Genomic DNA, 6,000 nt, shown 5'->3' with positions numbered 1-6,000 from the left:
ATACCAGTTCACTTATTTCCCTGGCAAGGCTGCAATTACCTCCTACATTATTCTCCTTTATGTAAGTCTACAATACTCTTCCAGAAAAGTAGCAACTTACTTAAGTCCCTGTCAAGTTTATAGTATTATACTTCAACAAAATTCCAGTTAACTTCTTGTTAAGTGTACAGTACTATCCCACAAAAGTACAAATTTTTGTTCCTGGCAAGACTTCAAGTCTCTTTACTTCCACAAATCTCCAGTTCTCTTATGTCCCTTGCCAGTCTACAATAACTTCCTTCAAAATGCCTCTTCCTGTAAGTCCTTGTTAAGTCATAAACTTATGATCCTGGTAAGTCTTCAGGTACCAGCTTGCCCCGTGTTCACAAAACATTTTATGGTCTCAGCTGAGTTTGAGTTTGAAATTTAATATCAATTTTACTAAAACTTCAAGGTTAAATTCCAACAGAGACTGACCATCAACACGGAATAGTCACTTGACAATAGTTGTTAACTTAAATTTTAGTTTTATACATGCCATTTTCATTTTCAAACTCAGCTGAGACTGAAAATGTTTTGTGAACACGAGGCCTGGCAATTCTACGCAATACACTCCCACAAAATACTAAATTAAATTCATTTATGTTCCTGACCAGTCTACAATCTTTATACAAAATTCCTCCTATGAAAGCCCTGTTCAGTCTACATTTCTCTCCAGCAGAAGTACCACTTTATTTAAGTCCCTGGCATTGACACCCACAAAATATCAGTTCACTTATATCCCTGGTCAGTATACAATAGCCTCTTACAAAAACCCCCTCCATATCAAACTACAATAACTCCCTCATGGAAGTACAAGTTCTTGTATACCCCTGGCCAGTATACAAAATTCCCTCCATATCTAACTACAATACCCCCCCCCCCCCCCCCCCCCCCCCCCCCCCCCCCCCCCGGAAGTACAAGTTCTTGTATATTCTTGGACCCCTCCATTATCATACAATCATACAATACCCTCCAACGGAACGAAGTACCAGTTCTCGTATATTCCTGGCCGGTCTACAATAACCTACAAAAACTCCCTCCATATCCAGCTACAGTACCCTCCCACAATAGTACAAGTTCTTGTATATCCCTGGCCAGTCTACAAAAACACCCTCCATATCAAACTACAATACCCTCCCACTGAAGTACCAATTCTCTTATATCTCTGGCCAGTCTACAATACCTTCCCACAAAAATACAAGTTCTCGTATATCCCTGGCCAGTCTACAATAACCGTCTACAAAAAAACCTATACGTCTAACTACAATACCCTCCCATGAAAGTACAAGTTCTTGTATATCCTTAGCCAGTCTACAATAACCTCCTACAAAAACCCCTTCCATATGGTTAGAGACCACCAATTGTTTTCCCATAGACTTACATTGTAACATTATGGTGTGTACAGCATTCCATACATCGAAACATGTATATCTAATTACAAGTTTTTCAAGAACTATCTTAGTTCTACCAAAATATCAGACAAAAAACATATGAATAGTGGTACTTTATTTAAGTAATTTTCGTGTGAATGAGATGACCCCCTGTTTACATCATTGGCATCATGAGAAATTCTTTTGATAAAACTTTTTTTCAATCATACATGCCATATTTTCAGACGGTCAGTAAGGGAGATTTGCCTGACAACAGGGCTTTTTTTTAAGGGAGATTTGGGTAAAAATAAGGGAGACTTTTATACGCTCATTTTTACGTGCTAAATAGCCGTTTTCATGAAAAAATCATCAAGTTTTCTATATTGAATTGATGAGTGGAGCCAACAGTTGTGTATAGAATGCATGATTATTACTTACAACACTTTAATTAATCCAAGGAAATTCAGAATTCCATGAAAGATTGAACCAGGAACTTTGAATTTGCTTTATGTGTTGATGCTTCTGCATCTGAAGAGAGTGATCTTTTTGACATGTTTAAGCATACAATTAGTACTCAAAAGATTGCGGATATATCATGTCCAAACAGTCTTTTAAGGGCAGTCATTTCTTTTCAGAAATGAAGTTGTTAAAACAAAAATGAAAGTCGTTCTACTGCTGGATTGTCCATATTTAGATTAAAACTACATGTATTTAAACTGGGAATTCTTCTCCCGTTAATTATTGCAACATGACAAATGGCAGTCTTTGGGCAGAATGAATTGCAATTTATTTCATAAAATTCACTTATCCAAATTCATGTTTGTCCCAAATTCTGTGTAGTCTGACATTAACTCGCCAATTTTTGTTAAATTGTGGTTGATTTTTTGCATGTTGTGCAAGTATTTAAATGGAGAAGCATGAACTCGGTATTAGCACTAACCTGTCTCTCGATTAATATTGAGGTCAGCGAAAACAAAAGTACACTTTGGCAGGTGGCAGTAAAATGACGTAATTTTAAGACTGGTATACATATTGTTTTAAAAACTACCGATCAGCGACTTTGATGTGATTTACCATGAATCAGTCTAAAGTCTCGAATGCACATGTTTACAATTGCCTGTGGGTAAGATTAAATGGTTAGTTATTTGCAGATGGTGTCAGAAGCCTCAGGCGTGTATTTCTCGATAAACAAGCTAGGGATTATAGACAACTATCAAAATTATGTTTGAGGAGTATTTCCAGGCTACTTGATATTGAATTTAAAGTATTTTCTAAAGGTCTACATTGGGTCCGAGATACGATTTTTCGACAGAGAACTTTTTTTCTGAATTTATTTTTCTACGGGAGGTTTTCATGTCCCGGCGGGAGACCGGGAGATAAACTGAAAATACGGGAGAAAAAGGCTCCCGGCGGGAGATATATGGTATGTATGTCCAATACACATAAAATGTAGCAAATTTTGTAAGATGTATGATAAAATACTGTAAATGCAGTGAAAAAATATCAATTTTGAAAAAATAATCACTTCCTTGGTTTGTTTACAAGACTGACCAATCAGAATGCACAGACATTACTTTATTCCCAGGTATACACTTACCCCTTTCCCAGTAAGTTTCCTGTACTTTTTTAGCTCACCTGTCACATAGTGACAGGGTGAGCTTTTGTGATCGCCCTTCGTTCGTCGTCCGTCCACAATTTCTTGTCTGCATGATAGTGGTTCATTTATGATTTTATTAGTCCCCTACTGGTTGAAAACCAGTTTCGGGGACTATAGGAATGCACTTTTCCGTCATTCCGTCCGTCCGTCCAAGCTCACATTTGCATACTTAGGTGGTTATAGGAACAATAGGTAACTGTACTTTTTATACGCCCGTTTGAAAAACGGGACGTATTATGGGAACACCCCTGGCGGGCGGGGGGGCGGCGTCCACAGACTTTGTCCGGAGCATATCTTCTACATGCATGAAGGGATTTTGATGAAACTTGGCACAGTTGTTCACCATCATGAGACGGAGTGTCATGCGCAAAAACCAGGTCCCTAGGTCTAAGGTCAAGGTCACACTTAGAGGTCAAAGGTCAAATTCAAGAATGACTTTGTCCGAAGCATATCTTCTTCATGCATAGAGGGATTTTGATGATGGTTGGCACAATTGTTCATCATCATGAGACGGAGTGTCATGCGCAAGAACCAGGTCCCTAGGTCTAAGGTCAAGGTCACACTTAGAGGTCAAAGGATACAAGAATGAAAACTTTGTCCGGAGCATATCTTCTTCATGCATAGAGGGATTTTGATATAACTTGACACAAATGTTCACCACCATGAGGCGGAGTGTCATGCGCAAGAACCAGGTCCCTAGGTCTAAGGTCAAGGTCACACTTAGAGGTCAAAGGATACAAGAATGAAAACCTTGTCTGGAGCATTTCTTCTTCATGCATAGAGGGATTTTGATATAACTTTGCACAAATGTTCACCACCACGAGGCGGAGTGTCATGCGCAAGAACCAGGTCCCTAGGTCAAAGGTCAAGGTCACACTTAGAGGCCAAAGGTCAGATACAAGAATGACTTTGTCCGAAGCATTTCTTCTTCATGCATGGAGGGATTTTGATGTAACTTGGCACAATTATACACCATCATGAGACGAAGTGTCATGCGCTGTTCCCTTCTTTAGAATTACTTCCCCTTGTTGTTACTATAAATAGCTTATATTGTAACTTTTTCATTACTAGTCGTAGAGAAAAATCGAGACCACTTTTCTGTAGTACAACATGCATGCTACATCCAATTATGAGGTTTATTTTGACCAATCTCTACCTGGTAAAGATTTTTGTGTGGACTTACATTTTTTTTTTTTGATTTTTTTTTTTTTTTTTTTTTTAAGATTATCTTCCCTTAGTTGTTACTATAAATAACTTATATTGTAACTTTTTTATAATTGACCGTAGGGAAAAAACAAGACCACTTTTTTGTGGTACAACATAGATGTTACTTTCAAATTTTAGATGTATTTTAAGGAATCTCTACCTGGTAAGGAGTTTTTTTGTGGACTTAGAAAAACAAATGACTTACAATGATTACTAAATAACCACAAAATTAAACTTCCATTTGCAAATACAGGTGCTAGAGTAAAGAAATTTGCTGTGACGGGCGTATATTGTGACATTCTGGCACTCTTGTTCTTTGATGTCATTCATTCCGTAAGGCTTTTATGTGGCTATTTTTCTCTTATGTGGCTAAAAGAACAATAGAGAGAACAAAAGAGTAGCCACATAAGTATCCATATGTAGGAACTTCCGTCCGTCCGTCCGTCCGCAATTTCGTGTCCGGTCCATAACTCTGTCATCCATGAAGGGATTTTAATATTACTTGGCACAAATGTTCCCCATGATGAGACGACGTGTCATGCGCAAAACCCGGACCCCTAGCTCAAAGGTCAAGGTCACAATTGGAGGTCAAAGGTCAACAGGGCTTTTTTCCTGTCCAGTCCACAACTCTCCCATCCTTGAAGGGATTTTAGTATTACTTGGCACAAATGTTCCCCATGATGAGATGATGTGTCATGCGCAAATCCCGGACCCCTAGCTCAAAGGTCAAGGTCACAATTGGAGGTCAAAGGTCAACAGGGCTTTTTTCCTGTCCGGTCCATAACTCTCCCATCCATGAAGAGATTTTAATATTACTTGGCACAAATGTTCCCCATGAGGAGACGACGTGTCATGCGCAAAACCTGGACCCCTAGCTTAAAGGTCAAGGTCACAATTGGAGGTCAAAGGTCAATAAGACTTTTTTCCTGTCCGGTCCATAACTCTCCCATCTATGAAGGGATTTTAATATTACTTGGCACAAATGTACCTCATAATAAGACAATGTGTCATGCACAACTTTCAGACCCCTAGCTCAAAGGTGAAGGTCACACTTAGCAGTCAAATGTTAACATAGCATGAACAGGGTCTGTTTCGTGTCCGGTCCATAACTCTGACATTCATTAAGGGATTTTAATATCACTTAGCACAAGTGTTCCCCATGATGAGACGACGTGTCATGCGCAAATCCTGGACCCCTAGCTCAAAGGTCAAGGTCACAATTGGGGGTCAAAGGTCAACAGAGTTTTTTTCCTGTCCCGTCCATAACTCTGCCATCCATGAAGGGATTTTAATATTACTTGGCACAAATGTTCCCCATGATGAGACAACATGTCATGCGCAAAGCCCAGACCCTTAGCTCAAAGATCAAGGTCACAATTGGAGGTCAAAGGTCAATATGGTTTTTTCCCTGTCCGATCCAGAACTCTATCATCCATCAAGGGATTACAGTATTACTTGGCATAAATGTTTCCCATGATGAGACGACGTGTCATGTGCAGCACCCAGTACCGTAGCTTAAAGGTCAAGGTCACACTTTGAGATCAAAGGTCAAGAGGATTTTTTTCCTGTCCAGTCTATAACTTTGTCATGCAAAGCAGGATTTAGATATCAGTTGGCACAAATATTCCCCTGGATGAGACAGCATGTCATGCGCAAGAACCAGGAACCTAGGTCTAAGGTCAAGGTCATATTTAGAGGTCAAAGGTCAAATTCAAGAATGGCTTTGTACGGAACATTTCTTCTTCA

This window comes from Mercenaria mercenaria, chromosome 7 (genome assembly GCF_021730395.1).
Source record: "Mercenaria mercenaria strain notata chromosome 7, MADL_Memer_1, whole genome shotgun sequence".
NCBI classification, from domain to species: Eukaryota; Metazoa; Mollusca; class Bivalvia; order Venerida; family Veneridae; genus Mercenaria; species Mercenaria mercenaria.
Note: the sequence above shows the minus strand (reverse complement) of the source record.